Raw genomic sequence first — 24,675 nt, 5'->3', positions numbered from 1 at the left:
GCTCAGCTATGTCTTGAGGCTAATACTGAAAAGGTCATGAGACTCTCTTTCATGAAAGGAATGAAAGTAAGCTGAAAAGTACAGGAAAACATAACATTCACTATAAATGATAGAACTGATTTAGTTCTATGCATTTCTCTGTGCATAGAAAAATGACATTGAAATACATTTGTATTTAGATTTAGGGAGCAACTTACTTTCTGCCTCTTCACCAGTTTATTATTTTTTTCCAAACATTATTTTAAAATGCTATAGCACCCAAAATACGCTAGACTATTTCTAAACACAATCACATAATGGATTTTTCCTATGATGAGGAAAGCAGCCATTTGAAGTTCATTCATTGAGACCCTTTGGCCTTTAGAGCATTTAGTGAAGGGTTTGTTTTGTTTATTTTACAGTTCAGTGGAATGGAAAACAATTTTTCTTAAGCATTACTGGAGGCCATCAAACTGCGAGAAGGAATAATTTTTCTGCTGCTGCGTGTTCAGCAGAATTTAAAGGTGTCTATTAGAAAAACCAAACAGGTGTAGTGATAAACCTAGATTTCTCCCCTTTTTCAAAAAAGTATAATTATACTCATCAGACATAATGATCTGCTATTTTCCCCATCTTGCAATTGCTCAGAGTGTAATGAAGTTTGCTGATGCTGGGTGCATTTGATTATTCCCCATTTCTTCTTGATTGTTTCCTACACAAAAAGAAAATAGAAAACCACACCCCTGAAAAAAACCCAAACCAACAAACCAACAAAACCCCCAAAAAGCAAAACAACAAACCAAAACTAAATTAAATTGTTTACTTACTCATGAAATGTGATTTGGATGTGCAGTTTATACATGGAAAAAAAAGTAATTGAAAATATACTTTTCTCAGCCTGTTGCCACAGAACTATTTAGATTCAGCTTTTGATTACTTGGAGAGGCAATAGGAGGTCCTGTTTTCACTCCTTGTTTTGTGTTTTTCAAAAACTAATTTCAAAAGACATTACATATATTATTAAGTGGAGGCAGGAAATAGATAAATAAAACTGTTTGAACAATAATGGGGTAAACTGAGAAATCAAGTGATTGATGATACTGACATTTAGGTCATGCAAGTTGAAAACCTGGAGCCTAAATTCCTGTTGAAGTCAGCAGCAAAAGTCTACCTGCACCTGCACACCAAAATAAAACTTACAGTTTCTTCTTAAGAAGACACTTCCATGAAGTTATTTTGACTTTACAACCATATAGACACAGCCTGTATCTAAATTCAAGTTGCATTAAAAATAGTGGCCTTAAGAAGCAGCTTGTAGAGCTGAGCTCTTGTCTGTCCCTGATTCATTCAAGGAGATAAATGGTGTTTGACCCTTAAGGAGGTTTGGGAAAGAACTCTGGAAAATATCTAAACTTGTTGGGTTTTTTTACTGTGGTGCACAGCAGTACAGTCCCACTGAATACTGTCAGGACTTGATATTCAGGTATCCTTTCAGATCTTAAAATGCTGATGTCTGTCTCTAGTAGAATGACTCAGGCAAGACAAGTTAGGATTTCAGTCCCCTTTTTTCTGCAAATAGGTAGCTTGGTGCTTATCCTGGATGCTCAGAGATGCCATGATCATGACAAGCAGAACATCCTTCATTTCTTGGCTCACACATTATTCATTGTATTAGGCACAAGAATATTTGATCTGTAGGCAAACCAGTGGATTGAAACCCCCTTCACCTTCTTCCCAGGAGGATATCCTAACCATGCAGGTATTGAATAACCACTGGGGCTGCCTGCTGTATTCACTGCTTCCAATGCCTTATTAGAATTGGACGCTCCTGCTTTCTCTGCTTTGGTTCTATGGCTCTCTTGTTGCGGGACCAACTCCCCAAGCACATTTTGCAAACTCTATCCCTGGGATTTTAGAATAGAATTGAATAGGAAAGCATCTTTCAGTTGAAAGGTACCTACAACAGTCACCTAATTCAACTGCCTGACCATGTCACAGCTGACCAAAAGTTAAAGCATGTTAAGGGCATTGTCCTCATACCTCTTGAGCACTGACAGGCCTGTGGCACTGACCACTTCTCCAAGAAGTCACTTCCTGTGTTTGACCACCCTGTTAGTAAAGAAATGCTTCCTAATGTCCAGTCTAAAACTCCCCTGGTGCAGCTCTGAACCATTCCTGCATGTCCTGGGTCAGGATAGGAGGGAGAAGAGCTCAGCACCTCCCTCTCCACTTCCCCTCCTCAGGACACAGTAAGAGGGCAATGAGATTGCACCTGAGCCTCCTTTTATCCAAAACAGATAAACCCAGATTTCTTAGCTTTTCCTCACAGGTAATGCTGATCTCAATTCTAGCACTTGAAAGGCTCCACTGACAAAGCCAAAGTTTTTTAAAGTCTATTCCAAAACCTCCTTAGAGGTCATGACTGGAAATTTCCTGTAATTTATTCTTTTTTTTTTTATTTTTTATGATAAGGTCAAATTTAATGGTTGCTACAGAGGATGTTACATTTTAGGTGACACTGGATATTTTTTGATCAGTGATAGCCAATTTTGTTTAGTGGAAGATTTCAAGACAAAGAAGTGAAATAAATATTCAGTTTCTCTTAATAGCTAAATGCTTTAAACATGCATTTGCAACACTGAAAGAAGAAAAGCCCAATGCCCTGTTCATTTTTGCTACAATACACGTAGTGTTTTTCCGTTTGTTTGTTTATTTTTATGTTGAAGACAGGTGCTTTTAACGATGCATAAAGTGACATTTTCAGACTGTGGAACTCATTCCCTGCAGCATTAACTGTCTGTGACTATTCAAAGGTGACTTTGTATTGGCTGAGGTTAGCTTTTTGCTACTTTCTAGCATAATATTTTCTATTTAATGTTATCATTTTCTTTCCCTTGGATTCTTACTTTCTATTTTAAACTCCTATAATGTATTTTACCTTTTTATTTTTTCTTTTCTGAGCATGGATTGGTGTTAAATAGAGTTTCTGGTGCTTCTAGAGCTTTTTAAGAGATCAGTTAGATACCTGGGTTTCCTATTGGAAGGTCATTTTCACTGAGATGAATCTTTTCTGATTTAAGGCACCTATAATGGAATAGTCAAACTTCAAACTGTCGCTGTAGAGTCCCTCCATAGTTAATGAGAGAAATAAGTACCTCCAAAGGGCAGTCCATGTGACCTGTCACAGGTATCTGTCTATGAATGAAAACAATTGTCTCCTGGAGGTACCTATTTCACTTTACTGACAATGTAGAATTATGCCACTAACTCTGGTATCATTGCCAAGGCAGATGAATTTCACTTGGTGAATCTAGGCTACATTTTTTTTTTACCATACATCTGAGAAATTTGACTTTACACCCATTTGCTACCTGTGCACATTTTTATTGTCTTTATGATATTCTTTTGCAAGTGAAGGCTAAAATTAAGTACTCAGCTGGGTTTCCTGCTTCCTTTGGATAGTGAAAGCCATTATTTTAAAGCACTTATTTGAAGAAATGAAAAGTGAAAGATGAATGATACCATAAGTTATATCTTAAGTTAGAAGACATTATCAAAACTGTGATTTTTAGTAGAGATTCAAGGACTTTATTTCATGAGCTTTAGTTCAATTTCCAAGTAATATTTTTTTTCCTATCTTCTCCACTTTCTTATTACTATACATAAAAAGATGTGTTAAAATGAAGGAAAAGCTTCCTGCCTAGTAGGTCCAACCAGGCGCTACCTCATCCTGCCCTTGGGAATCTTGCTGGAAGGCTCAATAATCTGAAACCAGAAAATTTGCAGACAAAGTTTAATATATTTACCTGAAACAGTCATGATTGGTGGGGCAAAAGCAGATGAGGCAAAGAGGAGAAGCTAGAGCAGGATATAGGTAGACAGGACACTGTTTATATTTCTCTGAAGAAAGGGATAACAGAGTTCAGAGATTTTTGATTCCCTTCTACAGGCTTTGCTGGCATAGCCTTTTCCCTTGCCCTGCCTTGCCTTCCCTGTCCTTCCCCACCCTTCCCTGCCCTTGCCCTGTCCTGCCCTTGAAGAGATAACTGTCTTTAGACCTGGTAACCCTGCATGCAGCACTGGTCATAGGGTTTCCCTGCTCCTTTGCCTTCACCCTGTAGCAAAAAGCCCTTCAAAAGGCCAGACGTATCAATAGCAAAGAGTTATAAAGGAAGAAAGTGAAGCTGAGAGGATAATTAAAATAGCAAACCCTAGTAACAAGATAATGAAGAATCCTTCTGACACTTTCAGCAGGGATCGATGGTACAGTCATGATAATCATATTACATTGCACCTTTCATCCTGGAGGATGTCAAAATGTTCTGCATATTCAGCACACTGGTACAAGGAATTGTTAGTCTACGACTCACACAAAACCGCCCATGGGTTTGCATCTGGCAGCTGCACTGCAGGAAACATCAGCACTCAAGAGGTGAAGCACGGGTAGGTAGAAAATCTGTCTGCTAAAAATTAAGAGCGCACATGGCATTAAGCCTGCTTATAACTGCTGGAAAGATCAGACCTCACTGTGTTCAGAGTTAAAGTGCCTGCTTTGCAAGGGTGTTGGTGCCAGTAGCCAGGTCCAGTGCTTGTAAAGGAGGGATGTATGGCTAGGAGGGAATTTAATGTTGTTTATATTACATTTGCCAAAGAGCATTGACTGCAAGGACAAAAGTCCAGAATGTTTGCTGGAAATGTGAATTTCTAACCTACCAAAATAGAGGTTAAATACAGGAGCACGAACTCTGAAAAAGACTGGATTCCAGCTTTCTTTCCTCCGTGAAAAATTAGGTAGTTTTTTTTATCCAGAAGAGTTGCCACAAAAGACATTTTCATCAGTTAGTTCAATTCAGTGCAGGATGTTTATTTTAATTGTATTTGTCTCAGCAGTTTCTCAGTCTTTGCTTCTTTTTCCTATCATTTTTCATGCATTCACTATATTGATGTATTTTTGGCACTGTCTCAGCCAGAAGATTATCCCTTGCCATTACAAAGCCTTCTTGCCTATTATCCTGCTGCTGTTGACCTGCATGTTTTTTCTTTTCAAGAAATTTAGTTAATGCCGTGGTCTATCTAACGATCCTCATCCTCAAGATTCTCAGCACAAGGCAGATGAAGGCTCAAACTACAGATATATTACTCCAGCTCAGCAGGTTATGGGTAGCCAGCTGAGCTGTGGTAACTCTCATAGATCTCAAAGTTAGACCTTGTCAAAGTGCAAGGGAATGCAACAGCTTAGTCCTTTTTCATCATGGCATAGATGGAGTCAAATTGACATATATTTTTCCAGTTTAAAAGTGTCTAAAACTGTCTTTACTCATTTGCCAACATGTTTCAACTGAAGAAACTTTATCAGAATTTCAGCATCTTGAGTGATGTGCTTCTTGGTTTTTCTCTACTAGCAAAAAATGCATAATGATCACATAATGTTTCAAAAACTTTGCTAAACGGGCATTTTATCATTACAGAGTTTTGTGGAACCGACTTCTAAAATGCTATGTGAATCCGTGTGTGCCAAAGTGATGCTCACTAAGGAGCTGTTTGAAGGCCTGAAATACTTTTTGTCTAAAAACTGGATATTGATTATGGCCAGGATGAATCTAAAAATGACAACACCCCCTACAGTGGGACGCATTTGAACAAAACAGATGTTGAAATGTTGTGTTTATAAAGTGCTTTGTTTTATTATATTCTGTCAGAGTTGGAGGTAGTTGTGGCACCTGACACTGTTTTCCTGAGAGTGTACTTCTCCTCTTAGGCTGTTGTCAGCTGGGAAATGAAGGGAGCCAGATGAAGGACAAATCCTTACATGGGTTCTGTGTTCATCAGGGAATTCCAAAGCCTTTTGCTGACATGTTAAAATCTGCAGTGGGCTTCAGTTCAAGCTCTGAATGGTCTATGCTGACATCTTTAGCTCATGGCATTTGCTGCTGCCTTCGCGCTGTCTGTGATGTCTCTGATAGGATATAATTTGCTACAGCTGGCTTAGGTGCAAAACTGCCATGGGCAAAGCTTTCTGTCTTTCCTTGGCTGTGCTGTTTCATTGTGTGTCTCATCAAAATCAGGCAAACAAATGTGGAAAGAGTGGGTGCTCCTGCATGTATCATGCTCTGCAAATCGAGGTTATAGAAGCAATCCCTTGCCCAGAACTCTGCTTGTACCCCCATACAGATCACAGCTCACAACAGAGGGGCTCATTTGTTCTGTTTCTGCCTCTTGAAGATCAGAAGAGGTTTAAACCCCTACCTACTGCTAAAGCTCATTATTTTCTACCTGAATTCTAAGAAGGGATAGGGTATGGGGAATACAAAAATATATTCTAAAGCATAATGAGATGCAAGACAGGTAGGATTTAGATATAGTTTGATTAAATCAGAGTCTTTTTCTAATACAAGTCAATGTTACACCAAGAGTCCTATTATTTAAGAGAATTTTCAATGCCAGTTTAAGAAAATGTGTCCTGTATTCTTTAAAATAATGTATTAACTGAAAATACCAATCTTCAAGTATATTCAGTAGGGTGGATCCTTAGCTGAAATGTATCCATGTCATTCCAATCTCTGGCGTAATTACACCAATGAATGTCATCTAAGGAATGGATGGATAAGAGAAGCACTGGTAGGCACATAATGTCCCTCATGCTCTGATCATCACGGAATGAATTCAGCTGACAATCTGAACTGGAAGGATAAAACTTTCAAGCTTTAAAAAAAAAAGAAAAAAGGCTACATGAAGGTAAACTTTTCTGCATTTGTTCCATCGCATTATAGCAGCACACTAATGGGAAACCAGAGGGAAAAATTTGCTATTGTATCTCCTGCAAGTGACTTTGATAATGAGAGGTAGTTAGACTGTGTTAATTCCTATATTAAACTTCCAAGAAGGGTGAACTTATATTTTTCAGTAATCAGTGACCTATACTGAGCTGTGTATATAAAAACCAGCAAAAAACCTAGCCCTAAATAACAAAAAGCACATGAGAGGATATGAAGATTTTATCTGGCTGGACCAAACACTAGGGGGTTCTATTCATGCCAAAGTGTGGCACACAATAATGGGCTGGATAATGGGAGCTGTTCAATGATAGTGCTGCAGGATTGACCTATGGGATTTTGAGGCTTAGGCATGGTGGATAAATCATTGGCAGGCATTATCCAGCAGTAATGAATGGTGCTGATCTCTTGCGTATTGTGATGATCTCTGTGCTTCCCTGAGGAGCTGGCAAGCAAGCAAAAATGTCCCTTTCTCCCATTTACTGCCATGGGCTTGAAAAAGAAATATGCAAGTCTGTTAGCATTCATCCAGCCAGTGGCTGCAACCAACACCAGGGCATTCATGTCAATCGCAATAACAGAAAGCCCCTAAGGGTTTGCCAGTGCCTTCCATTTTTTATGAGGTACAGTCTGGGACTCTGACTCTTCCATTTGGCCTAGAAAATTCACAGCAGAGTCTGGAAGGCAGGTGAATGGATATGTGCTGGCTGGGACAGCCACAGGCATGCCGAGCTGCTCCCGACAGGTTCCCATTTGGCTTTTGGTTCTCTTCTCTCACAGGGACACTGCCCAGAGCCCACTCACCCAGGGCACAGATCTCTCAGCCTCACCCACTGACCAGGGCCTCCTTCTGCCACCCCATGCTCAGTGGATCTCCCATAGCTGGGGAGGCGTGCAGAGACACACCATGGCCCTTTCTCCATCGTGTGACCAGACAAATTCCATTTTTCTTCCATGCAGCTCTTCCACTCCTCTGTTTTTCCTTATGCTACTCAGTAAGGTGAGGTCTCAGGTGAGATGCATTTACGCCATACTCTGTCACAGGTTTCTAGCTCAGCCATCGAAATGCAGCTCATTCAAGATCTATACTTGATCACAGGAGACCCAGAGAATAAATATGGAGGTCTGGAGTTTGGAGTTGATACTAAACTTATGAAAAGTTTGGAGGTACTCTTAAAGAAATGCAGGTCATGATAAACCAGTATCAAAACATGCTATCTGTTCGTATGAAGTGTAGTCTTCAACTTCCTTATCTCAGTCTGTGAAGAATGGGTACCTTAAAAGAAACAAAGTATGTGAAGAAAAAAATGCAGAACTCTTTTTTTTTTAAAAATTTATATTCAACAGTGAGACAAAGGACAAGGAGTAGGTAGATGAAAAAAAGAAAATATGAAAAAGCAAATGACTTTTCAGCTGGTTGAATTTATTTCTGACTTTGGAAGCAAAATCATCTTCTATAACTGCTAACACCATTAAGATTAATTCAAAATATTCTGGCACTTATCTTCATTGTTTTGAAATCTTAAGATGACCCTGTGAGAGGCTGCATCAATCAGAAAGACTATAATTTCCTTTTCTGTAGATACCTAACATTTTGGTAATATTACCTTGTCATATTGTAATCTATATGAGGTGTTTTTGTTTCGTTTTGTTTGTGTCTGTTTTTTCTTTGAAACACATTCTAGTCTGGCTTGCTAAGTTGTAGGGCTGCAGAGACAAGGGAAATTTTTGTATGTTTTGTATGTTGTCTAAGTGCAATAGATAAATTCTCACTTCTGCTTTTTGGAGGTATTTTTTATAATATTGTGATGTTGTTATTGTTGCTCTGATGACAGTGACAGTAGAAGCTGTTGGGGACACTCAACGATCTTTACTCAGGACTCAATAGTAAGTAAAAATTAAGATAAAGTGAATTTTCCAGATTCAAAAACAAGTAAATGGCATAGTTAACAATAAAACTCAATTTAAAAAAAAATCAAAATCAAAATTGAATACATTGTATAATAGGGTAAGCAATGATGCTAAATTATTTAAAAATATGTCATATTTGAATCCTTCTAAATTATATTGTTCTAGTCCTGACTGACAGAAAAACTTGGAAACATATAAATGGAAAAAAAAAAAAAAAAGGCACAGATGTGGTAATTGTGACTTATGACCAGTAAGACCTTAATCTGTTTGTAAATATAGGAAGATACTGATTGAGTGAAACAAAATCTTATCTAAGATGTCCCTTAGGATGAAAGAACATTTTAAACATCAAAACTTAATGCTTAAAATGCATTAAAACACTTGAATATAAACTATTCAAGCACCAGCGATCAACAATGGAAAGCACTACACAATTTTTCATACAGAAAGGGCAAAAAGTATTCCATACTAATTTTATTTCACATGAAGGAAAATAATAAACAAATTATGCATATGAAATCCAAAGGGCAGTTACTGCATTTCCTTTACTGAGATTGAATTATCTGATATTTCTAAACATCTTGACCCTCAAATGTTAAAATAGACACCAATCTCCCTGCTTTTTGAGCAATAACTTGTGTTGACAAAAACCCATTGGTTTTAATTTGTATATGTATTTGCATTCTTCATCTTCTAGTTTTTCCATCTAGCTGCTTCTCTGTGATATGTGGTATAAAAAGACTGTAGATTTTTAAATTGCTCCTATCTTTTGCAAGCAATGCAGCTATTTTATGTCGAAGTGGATAAAACATTTTAGTAGAAAATTACATTGAATTCTGATACTGGGTAGTTTTCCAATTTTTAACCCTACATTCAAACAAACAAACAAAATTTTAAAAGTATTCACAGGAAAATCAGAATCTTTCTAGGCTGGGATTATCTTCTGTTCAAAGCTGTAGTTTTGAATAAATTGAAACTCAGGTGTGACTAGACATATTTCTGTGTGTTTTTGTGTGTTTCTACACATTCATGAGTTAATTTAAATTCTGTAATTTTTGGCTGTAGGCAGTTCTGCCAGACAGTCATAATACTGCAACAGAAATTCTGGAGGCATTTGGGGAAACCATCCCACATTTGAGAAAATATTCCATGAAGCTATTCAGTGTAAAACTATTGAAATCTGCCTGTCTCTCCCACCCTTAGATTTCAAGCCATGACCTACTAGATCACTGGATGATGAAAATAAATAGGTTAGCAGTTAATACAGAAAACTTTGCAATTTTCACCTCCTAAGGGAACAGACTGATCTATATTCATGATAAGGAAGAATTCTGGAGGAAATCCACGGTAATATTAATTGTTTTAAAATGCGCTTAGAGAGATATCACTAGTTTAATATTGTATACCATCTGGATCCAGACACTCTGGTTTAATATTGTATACCATCTGGATCCAGATTCACTGCTTGAGAGAATGTTTATGGTTATGCACTGCACCTTCCCTGTAAGATTTACACACTTTATTACTTCAGTTTCATGATACTGTAAAATAATCAGTTTCCAACTAAAAAGTACAGGCCATAGCTGAATTTGTATGAAGTCAATGCGAATTCTCAAGGAACTCTGGATCACATCCCCTGGTTAGACCTTGAACTGGGGTAAAGATGCCTTCAATCACCCACGACTCACAACGCTGAGGAAAGAGAGTTGTTTTTCCTCTTCTGCTGCACAGCTCTGAATGCCACTGACAGCCAGCCCTGCAGAGAGATGGAAACAGAGTGCAATCAGACTCCCAAATCTTCCCTTAATGCAGTGTCTTTCTTTGGAGCTTTTCCCTGTAGGGTACCTCTCAGATGGGGATAAGTAATGCTGTTAGTACATAATCCAATCACTGAATGCAAATTGCTTCTAGACAATCCTGAGCAGAAGATTTGTACTTTTTAGGTTGTTTTTTTTTTTTCACTTTATGAAGCAAGTAGATTTTCTGCAGGAAAATGAAAAAAAGTATGCTGCTTAGGAGTTATTAACAATATAAATAAGTCTTGTTATGTATTTTTGCATATGATAGAAATGGAATCTTAGTTTACCATAAAATATCAGAAACCAAAGTTAAAAAAATTAAGCATTTTTGTGTTCAGAACAGGATTACAGCTTGCATTGTGCAGTCAGTGAGTGATGTATGCTTCTCTGTCTTATTCCCAGGCTGATCCCCTCTCGGGGAGAGCCAGGGTAGAGGGTCTCATTCTAGATCTTTCACTGCCATTGATGGGCTCTCTCCCTTTTGTGTCTAGCACTGTACTTAAGCTGTTAATGGTAGTGTGGTCTGCAGACCCTGTGACTGGACTAAGACTTTCTAGATGTGATTGTATTTCCAGCCTCACACCTAAGCTGTTATTTGAATTCATGTCATCCTCCCAACTTCCATCTCCTTCCCATCTTGTCTCTGTCTCCTCTGTTTTGACTGTAGACTTTTTGGGCGTGGGATTCTACCTCCCTTTTTAAAGCTTAGCACTCTGGGTGGCTGAACACATCTAGCATGAACACATGTAACAAGCAGAAAATCATGGAATGATTTCTTCACTCACCCAATTTAAGCATCTAAATGTGACCTACTAAAACAATTATTGAAGATCTCTAGAGACAGTGGAGACAAATGGTCTCAGGATTGATCTCTTCTAATGGAAGCTGTCCTCCCCACGACAGCAGCTTGGAACTAGATGATCTTTAAAGTCCCTTCCAACCCAAATCATTCTGTGGTTCTATAAGATTGATGCCCTCCAGGTATCCAAGTTAGGATGATGGCATCCAGCTCTCCATACTATCAGAAAAATTGGCCTCTCCTGTTAAAACTGTACACTTATAGACTGTAGACCTTCCATAAATAGGAATAAAAATTTCATTAGGAAATATGTATGGTGTTCCAGAAGAACTGAGTTGTTCAGATATTGTGAGAAATTTATGATTTCCTCAAAACGTGTCAGAATTCTTTCACAATGGGACATTAGCTCTTCCCAGCTCTAAGATGGTTTGTTTATAAATGAGTTTTAATATCTGCTATTAACAAATGGCATTTCATTTAAAAAAATGAATTACCAAGTGTACTCTAATTCTAAAACAGATGTCCAAAGTAAAAAAAAACATAAGAAAGCTGTATGGAAATGACATTATTTAGAGACCCTGAATAATTTTTTAATGATTTAAAATGTTTTATATGACCATCTTACCTCTTTCATCTTACCTCTTTTCATGGGTATTTGTCACATGAAATTCTTTGTCAATCTGACCAGAATCCAGACTTAGATTTATACCCAGACCATCTTTTGCCCTTTTAAGTAATTGGTGGATTGTCAACAAATTTTAAAAATCATGGTGAAAGCAGTAAAGGACTTGTTTCAGCAAAGGTAAAAATTAGGAAAAAAACCACTAGGACAATGTAGTAAAAAAAAAAAAAACCATTACCAGTCTTCTTTGTGCTGTTGTTAATCACCCCAAATTTATTGGATTGCTTAAAAAAATACTGGGATCCTGTTAACTGTGGTAGTTGCTACAAAACCTGAGGTGGGTAAGCTTATTGGTTTCCAAAAGTAATTAGAACAAGAAGTGAGGGCCCAAAAAGAAAACAGGCAGAGAGAGATGAAAAAAATTATTTAGGGTCACAGAAGAAGAAATATCAACAAACCCCATGATTTCTGACCTGGAATTATTCTGTGAGTATTAGGCCAGGTGTTTTTCTCTGTTAGATTATCAGTTGCTTTTAGTGCTGGCAGGGAGGTCCAGTTTCCTAGGAATGTATTCTGCATCTCTTCCACTAGTGCCACTCAAGCACCTTTCCTATTAAGAAAACTGATTAACAGATGACTGAGCAACGGAACAGAACCTGACCTACCTCCCTTGAAGATTACAATGTAATATAGTTAAGAAAATCAATTTTTGGCTGATTTCATTAGGCTGGGATAAGTCAGATGCAAAACCAGAAAACAAAGTGTGCTGTCTGTATTCCAAGCTAGCAATTTTCACCATCTCATACAGGACAAGAGCTACTTACACATTTCATATGGAGTCAGTGCTTAATGGAGGTGAGGAGGTCAGCAGAGGCCAGATGTTTCTTGCCTTTTTCTTTACACAGAAACACAGCAAGGATTTCATTTTGTGCTGCTTGCATTGTCTGAAGGGGGCAGGGGGTGTCAAAATGTATGGATTTCTTAGTAGGTTTGTTAAAGTTTTTGATTCCCTTGATTTATCTTTCATAGATACCATGAAAAGTGAAAGTACTGGCAATTAGAGTTAATGAGCATTTCATTGCTCGTGACAGTTTATTTCAGTTAGCATTATTCAGTTAGCATTGTTGCTGTTTTTCTTCCTTGTGTGGGGAAAATGCTCTGGAAAGCTTTTGTGGTAACACATGAAGCTAAGCTTGAGCTCTCCAGAGCTGGCTGAGAAGAGCAGAGACAAGCTGACCTTTACAAGAAGGGAATATATTATTCTTAAAGGAGCTTCCATCTCTCTGTTGGCTTTGCTGCATATATTTATGTGTTTCTTTAGAGTTTTGCAACCAAAGATCTCTCTCTGCGTGGACCTTTCACAGACCAAAGACCACAATCATTTGTACAGTCTTTTCCAAATTGTTTTTTCTGATAAACAGGGACAGCATATGCAATCAGCCTTCCTTCCTTCCTTCCTTCCTTCCTTCCTTCCTTCCTTCCTTCCTTCCTTCCTTCCTTCCTTCCTTCCTTCCTTCCTTCCTTCCTTCCTTCCTTCCTTCCTTCCTTCCTTCCTTCCTTCCTTCCTTCCTTCCTTCCTTCCTTCCTTCCTTCCTTCCTTCCTTCCTTCCTTCCTTCCTCCCTCTCTCTCCAGGAAACATGGTCAAACTCCAGCTATAAATAAGCTGGTGATGTAAATAAATGCATTTACCATATGCATATTATGTAAATAAGAGGTGATGTAACATGATTCTAAGACCACTGATGAAAAATAGAGCATGTTTTGATAACTGAAAATTGCTCATGTCAGTTTAACAGAACTAGTTTCAGAAAAGTCATTCTCCTTCAGAGAGATGAATCAATGAATCTGAGCATGAAAATCAATGTGTAAAAGCAATCAGCCTGATCCTGCAACTGTGGGTCTGTAAGGAATTTGATACTGCACACAGTTTTTCCAGCTAAGGTTGAGTTTTATGCAATGTTTGACAGTAGAAAGACAGTACTTCTAAAATGAACTTCCAGTCCTGCATGTCACTACATCCATTCCCTACATCAAAAAAAAAAAAATCTCTTGGTCTGTCCTCATTATTCTGATTAAATAGTACTCTTACATACTTCTTTATTAAAATAGGTTGTAAATTTCTCAGCAAAGCAATAGTCAGACCTTAGAAATCCTAGTGACTGAAGTCAACAGAAGCTTTGTGGGACTTCTTATATTCATTCATGTAGTGAATTTTACCATGGAATACTAAAGCTATTGTTTTTATCTTGACTCTAATTTTTATTGACATGTCATGAGACCTACTTATGTGGGCAATAGGCAAGAAGTCTGGCAAAGTATACAGCAAAGCTCTCCTTGACTAAATGAATGCTTTCCCTGAGGTTAGGTAACATAAAGTGTTTTAGCGAACTGTGTCCCCCCAGAGTACCTGAGGCTATTTTACCATGCTTCTTTTCATTTCTATAATAGGAACCTTTTCTACCTGACACAAAATTCTTCTCCCCCAGTTAATCATTAACATTTTTGTCAACTTCCATCAGGAGAGCATTTATTCTGACTTCTGAAGTAGGAAAATCTTCATTACCCACTTATTTATATCACTGATATTTTTTGTTACCAATTCACTGTTGACTGCAATAATTTCATTAGCACTTCTTGAACTTGTTATATTCACAGAAATAAATAAGACAGACTGGTTTTATAAAGTTATTACAGCAATTTATCCAAAATAGAACACATCTTTATCTAAAGGCATTTGTCCATAATAATTCTACATCTTCAATACTTGCTGCAGTCCCGAAAAGCCTATTTTGAACAGGTTATATATTGATTCATGAAAAGCTAAAGATAGTGTCTACAATGACAATTGTATGTGTAGTTTCCACACATGAGAAAAAAAGAGAGGGCTGAAAAAGGTGATAGAGCCTTTACGATCAAGAGTGTTGGTGATTAAATGAATGTAATGCTCAACTAAACTGTGGTTATCTTTACCATAGGATTGTTTAGAATTTAAATACAGAAATGTATAAACAGGTTTGGAATAGGATTCAGAGCTCTAAGGTGAATCTACCTAAATATCAACCTAAAATTTTTTCTTATTAAAAAGCATACCCAAAACAGAAGGGAGTTTGTAATCTCTAAAGTGAAGTTTGAACAATAACTAGAATAGCTAGTTTCTGTAAAACTTTCAGTAACTGAAAAGTTGACTATGAGAGAGAAGTGAATAAAAGTTCATCGACACATCTTCACCTATTTGTTACGGCCTTGAAGAGCACTACTAAAAAATAAATTAGTTTCTTCAAAAGTAATTTATTACCAGTTTGAATTTCTGGTTGCCTCAAAACCTGCAATGACTTTCAGGGATTTTTTTTTTCTAATGTGTCTGTTTTTACTTCTCTCAGCAATTTTTCAGGCTCTCTGCCAATCTACAGGGTCCCACCTCCTTCCTGAATCTAATCCTGTCTATGCTTGCCACATCTTGAACTTTTGAAGCTCTTTGGCTTCACAAAGGTTTCATTGGTCTTCAAGGGCATGAGGTACAGCCAGACAAACTCATTAAAAAAAAAAAAAAAGAAAAAAGAAAAAGAATATAGTATTTGAAAGAGAAGTGGCATGAAACATATGAGTGAAATCACTGAGTTTGTAAGGGCATTCAACTTTCCTCTCTTTTCTCTTGTGTTTTTACTGGTATGCACGACATTTGCACCTGGTGGGGTAAGACTATGGAAATCAATCCACTAATTTCAATTTGTGGTAACACTCCAAATGATAATGAGAAGTGCTGATCTTTTCAGTTATTTAATTATATGGAAAGAATAACTAATCTTTTTTCTCCTAGCATAGTTCTTAGGAAAAACAGCAAACTGGCCGTCTTGGTCAAGTTTGGTTGACTTCATCATGATATCTCTGGACCCCTGTCCAAAGGCTGGCTGTTTCCTTTTCTGTATCTACATCCCATTATAATGGCAAAAATCGGGTCACATACATTTCACACATACTTCTAAAATGGCAAGTAGTCCAGAAGGTGAAGTTTCCAGTTGGATAGGATGGTTAGTAAGCTGGGGATGACTTTTTATTGTTGTTTTTTAGATTTAACTGTCTCCCAAGAAGGCCTGAAGTTGTTTGCTTGAATCCAATAACTATAAAGCAAGCTTCATGGGTCAGCTCACAGATTCCTACAGAGTTTGTACAGCTCAATTTCCTACATAAGCCCCTGTTCCCAACAGATCAAAGTTTCTGCTGTGAAGTATCACAGCAATATCTGTGAAAGGAATAATCTTCTACAACCTTGCCCATGACTCTGTTAGGTGCTCCCCTGTCTTTGCTCCACCTGATTCCTCCCCCATGCACCTTCTTCTTCCTAACCATCTAAATTTTGAAACGGTGTCTGAGTGGACAGGTGTGAACATGTATGAATGCAAACAAATTAAACCACACTCTTGCCTGATTGTGTACACACTGGAAATGACATGCTAAGAAGAATTTAAAGAATCCCAGAGGAATCATTTATATTAGAGAAGTCAATGATGATAAATCCAGGTTAATCGTATTTTAAGACCAGACTTTACTCAAAGGGCAGAGGGACTAGCAAAATGATGAAAAAAAATTTTTTTAGTTATTTAGTATTTTTTGTTTGACTAGCTTGTATGGGTCAGAGAATATCATAAACTGACATCCAAAAATACCCATGTCTATAATGAGACTAATCAGAACTACAGTTAATTTAAATGTACTTTTTTTTCCTGTCATTTGTAACCCATTTTTCTTCATATCCTGTAGCATTTCACTATGGAGAATAAATCTATCCTTGAGCTTTGAGATGGTACAGCTCTGAATAGTGCAGCTGAGCCCCAATTTCATCATCTGCAATTATGGTAAAAACAGAATTTCCCTTTGCCAAGACACTTCCTCATTTCAAAAATGTTTTCAAACCAAATGGATGTGAAATGTTGATATTTCCTGGAGAACAGATTATCACAAAATTTATATTAGAAAACATTGACTAACTACGCTGGTAATCACTCAACACTTTTGAATTTGTCTGGATAATCTCAGAACTCATACAAATCACCTGTTCATCTGCATTATCAAGTACAGAGCTGTAATATCTAATTAGTATGCACATAATCTGAAAGTCAAACCATAATGAAACAGACTTAAATTCCTAAACTTGATATTTTCAGGTGCAGACACTAGATCCTACAGTGGAAAGATTTTGTTTTAGAACAAGAAACAGTAGTTGATTAAAGAAATATTCTCAACCACATCTCATGTTGAATACTTCAGAAAAAGTGTGTTCTACTGAAGCCAATTTCCCTTTAAAAATACCATCAAAATGTGCTATTTCATCAAAGATATTTCAGTTTTAATCAAAGATCCTTTGGAAAAGGGTTTAAATGCTGAAAACTTAGGAGGAGAAAATCACTTTGATATTGTGCAATTCACAGACCAGGTACTATTGTAGGATGTAGAAAATCCTCTTTAGCAGGTAAAGCATCAATGAAAAATTGGACCTGGCACATTTGACATCACTAATCCCAGAAGAAGGCACCACTCACTTGTTTTCCCTGGCATTGCTGTACCTGTGCATAATCAAAACTTCTGGTTTCAGTTAACAATGCAATTTGTCCACCCATTCTCCATAGATTAGCAGTACTAACAGAGAGCCACAGAGCCATAATATGTACCTCTTATTTTTCCACAGAAGTGCTATTGTCATACTGTTGTATATTTGAATTTTGAAGCTCTTTGGCTGTATAAAATCTATAATGTATATCTTTATGTATATTGTTCCAAAAAGAATTAAAGAATTTTTACAAATAGATGTCATGGGATTTTATCCAAGTATTTTGACACATAGCATATGCTTAAATTTAATTTAAATCCATTTGTCCTAATCCACACAAATTTTCTAATAATATCCATCTTGAGTCTTCACCGCCACAGTTCATCCATGAAATTTAAACAAGACCAAATAGTTGCCTTTATTTTTTTGTGCCACACTTCAAACTATTTGAAATTTGTTCTCATGTCTTCAGTCATTTTTTCCTTTTCCCTTAACAACACCATTTGTTCAGATTTCTCCTCCGAGCAATATTTTCTGGATCTCTGACCAGTCCCCACTACTGCTTTTCTCAGAACTGTTCCAACCTATCAATTTTTCATAAATTCAGGAAACTGTATGAAGTTTTATTGTGGGAGTTTGTTTTGATGGAGTGCACTGGAAGACTAACTCTATACTTTTATTCAAACATCAAGTCTGCTGCTTCAATGGAGAGCCAGACATATGTTTTTTAGTGTAATCAATTGATTTCTCTCAAGTCCTGAAAATAATTGTCCTAAATACACTCATAGCATTCATCCCAAAAATAACCAAATACCATATAAAAGACTCTGATGTTTTCCTGACAAGTGTGATTCATGAGGAGCAGCAGTGAGATGACTGGAAATTTTCCCAGCCAAAGTGATTACAGTGACAACCTCACTATGTGGGATGAACTGACAGAACAGCTGGTTTTACATTTAGTCTTTATATATGCACAGCTGGCAAGCACTGTCTTCTGGATAGACGGATGTCTGTTTGTTTCAGGGGGAGATAACATATTTATCATGCATCCGCTGTCATCTCCTGAGAATATGCATTGCAATAAATATTAAACATAAAGCTTCAAATTATCAGAGAAAAAGGAATTTTAAGCCTCAGTATGTGGTGTAGTCAGGGTTACAGTTTGAAACACTGATTACTGCTGCAGTTCTGCAATGCTTGCTCAAACATTATTAATAAGGATAGACTGAGATTACTAACAGTAATGGAAGTGATCTGATGGCCTGGGGGAAAAAAATGATGGTGGAAAAGTAGAATATGAACTGTGAAGACCTTCAGCTGTTTCTGTGGAGTCACTTGGGTATGCTCTTGCCTCAGTGGCGCTGCATGCACCTCTCACTGAGGAGTTCCGAAGATAGCTAACACAGAATACACAAAATCAGAGAATAACTTGGGTATGAAGAGATGTTTAAAGATCATCTAGACCAAATGCCATGCAATGTTCAGGGATCTTTTCAACTAGATCACATTGCTCAGAGCTCTGTCCAACCTGGCCCTACATGCTAGTTGCTTTCCCCAGTGTGGCCTGCAAAGCCACAGCTGAGCCAGTTGAAGCAAGTGACACTCTACAACAGTGACCACACCTGTCCAAGGATAAGTTATTTTTTGTAGTGGGCTTTTTCTCTAAACTACAAGATCTTGGAGGGGCTGTCTTTGGTAATTGACTACTGGCATTACTGCACTTCAGGTGCAATCACTGTACAAATAATTTATGACCATTTCCATAACTTTGAAATAATGTGAAATCCACCTGTAGACAAAGCCACAGTTCCATAGGTGTTTCAGAAATACAGCCCTCTTGAAAGCAGCTGGTAAAAGTATCTCTTCTTACCTGTGTCTTTTCTCCAGAGAGCAAAAATGCCTTCATGGTTCATTCTCATTTCATTTAATACATGTGGTGAAAACTTGTGAGGTCACAGGGATTTATGCTAGCAGATTTGGCGGCCTTTTAATATTTACTTAGGCTGTAAAATATAATTTGAATTTTAGAAGTATTTGTCATTGTATCTAAGATGGATAAAGGTATGTTTATTATAGCTGTATTTGCTATGTGTGATTTACATTGTTATATGTTGACTTTTCATTTCCTCAAATGTCACAGTTGCATTTTTTGTCTTTCTAACTTCCTCGAAGTATTGAAAGTTAAATATTTTTTTTACACTGATGGCAATCAAATCTCGTTACAAAGTCTTAGGGCTGCTATACCTATTGAGCAATGACTCATTTTTTTGAAAAATTCTTCAAGATGCAGATCATCTGGACTGCCAACACATCATGTGCAGGACAACCAGCCAGCATAGGTTTGTGAAATGAAGGTCCTACTTGACCAACCTGATGTTGATCGATGACAAAGTGAGCCACTTGATGGATGAGGGAAAGGCTGTGGATGTGTCTACCTGGACTTTAGTGAAGCCTTTGGCATCATCTCCCACTGCGTTCTCCTTAAGAAACTGACAGCCCCTGTGGCTTGGACTGGGGGCATGGACAACTCTTTTTTGGGTTAATATGGTCTGGTACAGAGTGTGCTGGCAAATGGAACTAAATCCAGCTGGGGGCCTGTCACTAGTGGGGCTCCCCAAGGCTCAATACTGGGGACAGTCCTTTTTAATATCTTTATCTTTATATGGATGGGGAATCGATCAAGGATACCCTCAGTCAGTTTGCAGATGACACCAAGTTGTGTGGGAATATTGATCTGCTAAAGGGTGCAAAGGCTCTGCAGGGAGATCAGGACAGGCTGCTCAATGGGCCAAGACCCACAGTATGAGATTCAACAGGATGAAATGCTGAGTTCTGCACTAGGGCCACAACAACCCAGTGCTTCAGGCTGAGGAAGAGTGGATGGAAAGCTGCCAAGGGGAAAAGACCCTTAGGGTGCTGCTTGACAGCAGCTGAACATGAGCCAGAGTGTGCCCAGGTGGCCTAGAAAGCCAATGACAGCCTTGCTTGTACAGAAATAGCATGGCAGCAGGACCAGGGCAGTGATTCCCACCCTGTACTCGACACTGGTGAGGCCACACCTCAAGTCCTGTGTCCAGTTTTGGCTCTTCACAACAAGGAAGACATTGAGGTGCTGGAGCATGTCCAGAGAAGGGCAGCAGAACTGGTGAAAAGTCTGGAGCTCAAGTCTGATGAGGAGCAGCTGAGGGAGCTGAGCATGTTTAGCTTGGAGAAAAGGAGGCTCAGGAGTGATCTTATTGCTATCTACAACTCCCTGAAGGGTGGTTGTAGCCAGGTGGGGGTTGCTATCTTATCCCAGGCAATTTCACCAGGAGAGTTTAGATTGGATATTAGGAAACAGTTTTCAAGTATTGGAACAGGTAGGTTGCCCAGAGTCATCATTCCTGGAGGCACTTGTTGCACTTGTGGAAATATTGCATTCATGGAAATGGTTTAATGCTGGAGCTGGTAGTGGTTTAGCAGCTGGGTGATCTATCTCGATGATCTTAGAGATCTTTACCAATGTGTGATTCTGATTCTGCCCTATGATTTTGTCTCTGTTGTCAGTACAGTATGATTCAGCACATCTAAATGTTCCATTGCATAATTAATACTCAAGATCTATGTTTACACTATATTAAACCAGCAACCTGGGCAGTGCCTATAAGCAGAACCTCTTTTTATGTCTTTTGAATAGCCACGAAAGAAACTTCATGGTGCTCTTGAAAGATGGTTTAGATACAGCCAAAGAGTTTATTCCTCTCCCCACAGCATAATTATCCACAACTTCTTCACTTTCTCCAGTCTAGTTATGTGGAAGGTAACTGGTTTATTCAATTGTGAGGCACTAGTTTTTAGATCTTAAGCTGTATTTGTGGGAAGGTTTCTACTTGTTTATGTATGTTAAATATATGTGGATATACAGCCCAAACTACCTTCATTTATTTTGACAGAATTTTGTTACATTGAATAAGTTACAGTAGAAAGTTATCTAAACAACTTATTTCTACATCACAACTTTTAAATTTTTCCCCTCTTTCCACCATCTATAAGCTTTATCAGCAGCAGTCTTTATTGACTTTCAAATCACAGATTTACCTATTGAATGGCCTCATTCTTTCATAAAAATGGATCCAGTGAAATTCATGCCTATTTTATGCAGGAAATCAGAACCCAGGAACATAATTTTGCAGAGGAATATCAAATAATAGACAGAAGAAATGTACCATTTGCTACATCTCTGCCTCCTCATCCACAGACTGTGAAACTCCTTTGGATGATGCCTGTACTGCTTTATGTTCTGTACTGTACCTTAGTTCTGTGTCCCTGAATTTTGGGCAAAGAGAGTTTCTCTAGCTAAGTGTATTTATGAGCGCAGACCTTGAACCCTTTCAGCCGCTGCTGAAACAGCAACAGTGAACAACTGAGCGCTTGACCATGTAGCAAAGCAGATCATGTAGGGTTTTTACAGCAAATCTTCCCTCCCATTAGCTGTCATTTAGACTGGACATAGATTAAATACCATAGGTCACCACTGCAGTAAAAGAGACATATTTTTCAAAACTGATGGAGGTCTATAGTTTCCACAAAATTCAGAAAATTTTCTGAGTTTTCACTGTTTCTGATAATGTGACCTCTTTATGTAGCTGCTATACTACAAAACTTAGATGCCTCTACAGTGTTGTTTTTGTTTGCTAGGCAGCCAAAATCAATCAATAATTCTTAAAAAATAGAGCATGAACACAAATGTTTGTGGTACAGTAAGTGGTTAAGTGCTTTCAGGATTAGGAATCATGTAAAGATAGAGTGATTTGGGTTGGAAGGCACCTTGAAGATGATCTCATTCCACCCCCCTGCCATGGTGAGAGACCTAACCAGGCTGGTAAAAGCCTCATCCAACCTGGCCTTGGACACTGCCAGGGATGAGGCACCCACAGCTTCTCTGGGCAACCTCTGCCAGTGTCTCAGCACCCTCACAGTGAAGAGGAATTGCTTGTACAGACCTAATCTTTTGCACACTTAGTCCAATCCCCCATGAAGCAACCAAAATATGTGGAATCTAAGGAACACCTTGGCATAAAATTAAAATTAATAGTATGTGTTATTTACAGAAAATTATAAAGGAAATATTCATTTGCAATTTTTTTTTGCCTAGCAGTCTCTGTTGTGGGCAGAGATAACATTTGAGAAACATCTATGCTAGAAAAAATCTAACACCAAAGAAGTCTAATAGTAAGGTTGGGAAGTCAAATGACAGATGCTTGAGAAGCTGAACAGCAAGGGAGAGTGAGAGTTCAGACAGCAGATGCACGACAAGGCAGAAGGAGTCACCTGAGAGAACACTTGCCATTTTTCATGCACCTGTTAAATTTCTGAATGATAACATTTCTATATGTGAGGGGATGCAAGAAGGAAAAACCAAAGCCAGAAACCCAAGGGGGTGAAGTCTTAAGTTTTTTATTTGGGACTAGCAGCCTAGTTGCCCTCATGAAATCCTCAGTGTAATCAAATGAAGCAGCTGTTTGCACTGCTGGATCTATTCAGACTGGGAAAAAAGGGGTAAACACTTCTAATGCAAATATCAGCCTTCCCTCTCTACACTTGCTGCAACGATTCTGTTATTTAGCCACTTACGGTGGCAACTGGTGCAGAAAATCTCCAGAGCAAACAAGGCTTTAATTAATAATCAGTTATTTTCCGCAATAAGTAATTGGAAGGAAGCTCAGTTTAGTGCTTAGACTTGAATACATCTTTGTGGTCTGATAAAGAAAGTGGTTTACTCAACTGCTTTATTAATATTTCCTCTATATCTGCATGTCAAATTTCAGGATAATACTATGTTTTTCATAGCTTTGATAAAGAGGGGGAATAGAAATGTGAAGTGGTACTAATCATTAGGATGTGTTGGCTTATTGGAAAATCCAATGACTGAAAATTTTAATGACTTTTCACACTAAATATAAATAATCCCTAAAGGGAAGTTGACATTGCTATGAATGCTTGCTTCACAAGCCCATAAAAATTGGAAGATTGTATCTAGCACATTACAGGAAATTCTTTTATTCCTCAAAAAGTCCTGAGCATTGAGGCATAACATTAGAATACAGAAAATGTGTCTGTATAAACTGAAGCCCACACATACAAATGTCTCAAAGTTCATGGTATAAATACAAGAGCTATTTCACACTTGGAAACTTTTTCCCTACAATCTATATAAAAAGTAAGCAAAAATTATGGCTCTGAAGAACAAATTTTGCTATATACATATGAGAGTATATAACATATAATTTAATGGATGCATTAGACATTGAGATATCTTCATGTTTGATTATTTCAAGTTTGCCTCAAGGACAGAGTTTGAAATTTTTGTTTACCTGTAGCACTAGACACAAGTTTCTCTCTTTTTCTGACCCTGATCCTCTGAAAAATGAAGTTAACAAAGATAATTTTGTGTCATTGAATGGAGTACTGGATGGGACTACACCTTTTCTGTTTGTATATTTCCCCTGGGTAAATTCACCTCTAGCAGGTGAACATTTTTATGGCATTCTAAATCTGTTTTGTAAGTTTCTAGTATCTTTTGGATTATTTCTACTAATGTACTTAATGAATAAACTCTGAAAAGTATAAGCAAACAGCCAATTCACCATAAAGACACAGGAGAAAATGCCTGAAAATGTATTACTCAGATACAGGCTAAAATTTATTTTCTCTAAATCTCTTTTTTTTTTTTTTTTTTTAATGTATATTGCCTTTCTACTGTCTTTAAAGCTATGCATATATAGCATGCAATAATTTTTTCCCAGTGGTACTTCTGTGTAGTTTAACTTAATTTTTGATAATCTTTCATGCAATATAATAAGTGTGATAGAAAAAAGAAGCAGTTTAAGATATCAGATCATTGTTACTGAAAGTATATATTTATGTGTACCAAAAAATATGTTTTAGCACACAGTTATGGGAGTTATCTAAAAAAATATAGCAACACATTATATCCCTTCTGTTCTTGAGTGGGTTGAAATCTTGTAGCAAGTGACTTCACCCTTCTTTGTCAAAGCTAAATGATGTGGAATGCAGAGTTCTTGCAATGTAACATCGTCTAGACTCTGTTCACTAAATAACATTCATGACAGCTACTCAAAATAACTGCCTAAACTTTCTTATCCTCCTTTTTAACATAGAGTAACAAAGTTTAAATTGCTTTCAGATAAACCAGATTTGAATATAGATGTTTCTTTCTCTTTCTTACTCCCACTCTTGCAGTTTG

This window comes from Motacilla alba, chromosome 3, assembly GCF_015832195.1.
Source record: "Motacilla alba alba isolate MOTALB_02 chromosome 3, Motacilla_alba_V1.0_pri, whole genome shotgun sequence".
NCBI classification, from domain to species: domain Eukaryota; kingdom Metazoa; phylum Chordata; class Aves; order Passeriformes; family Motacillidae; genus Motacilla; species Motacilla alba.
Note: the sequence above shows the minus strand (reverse complement) of the source record.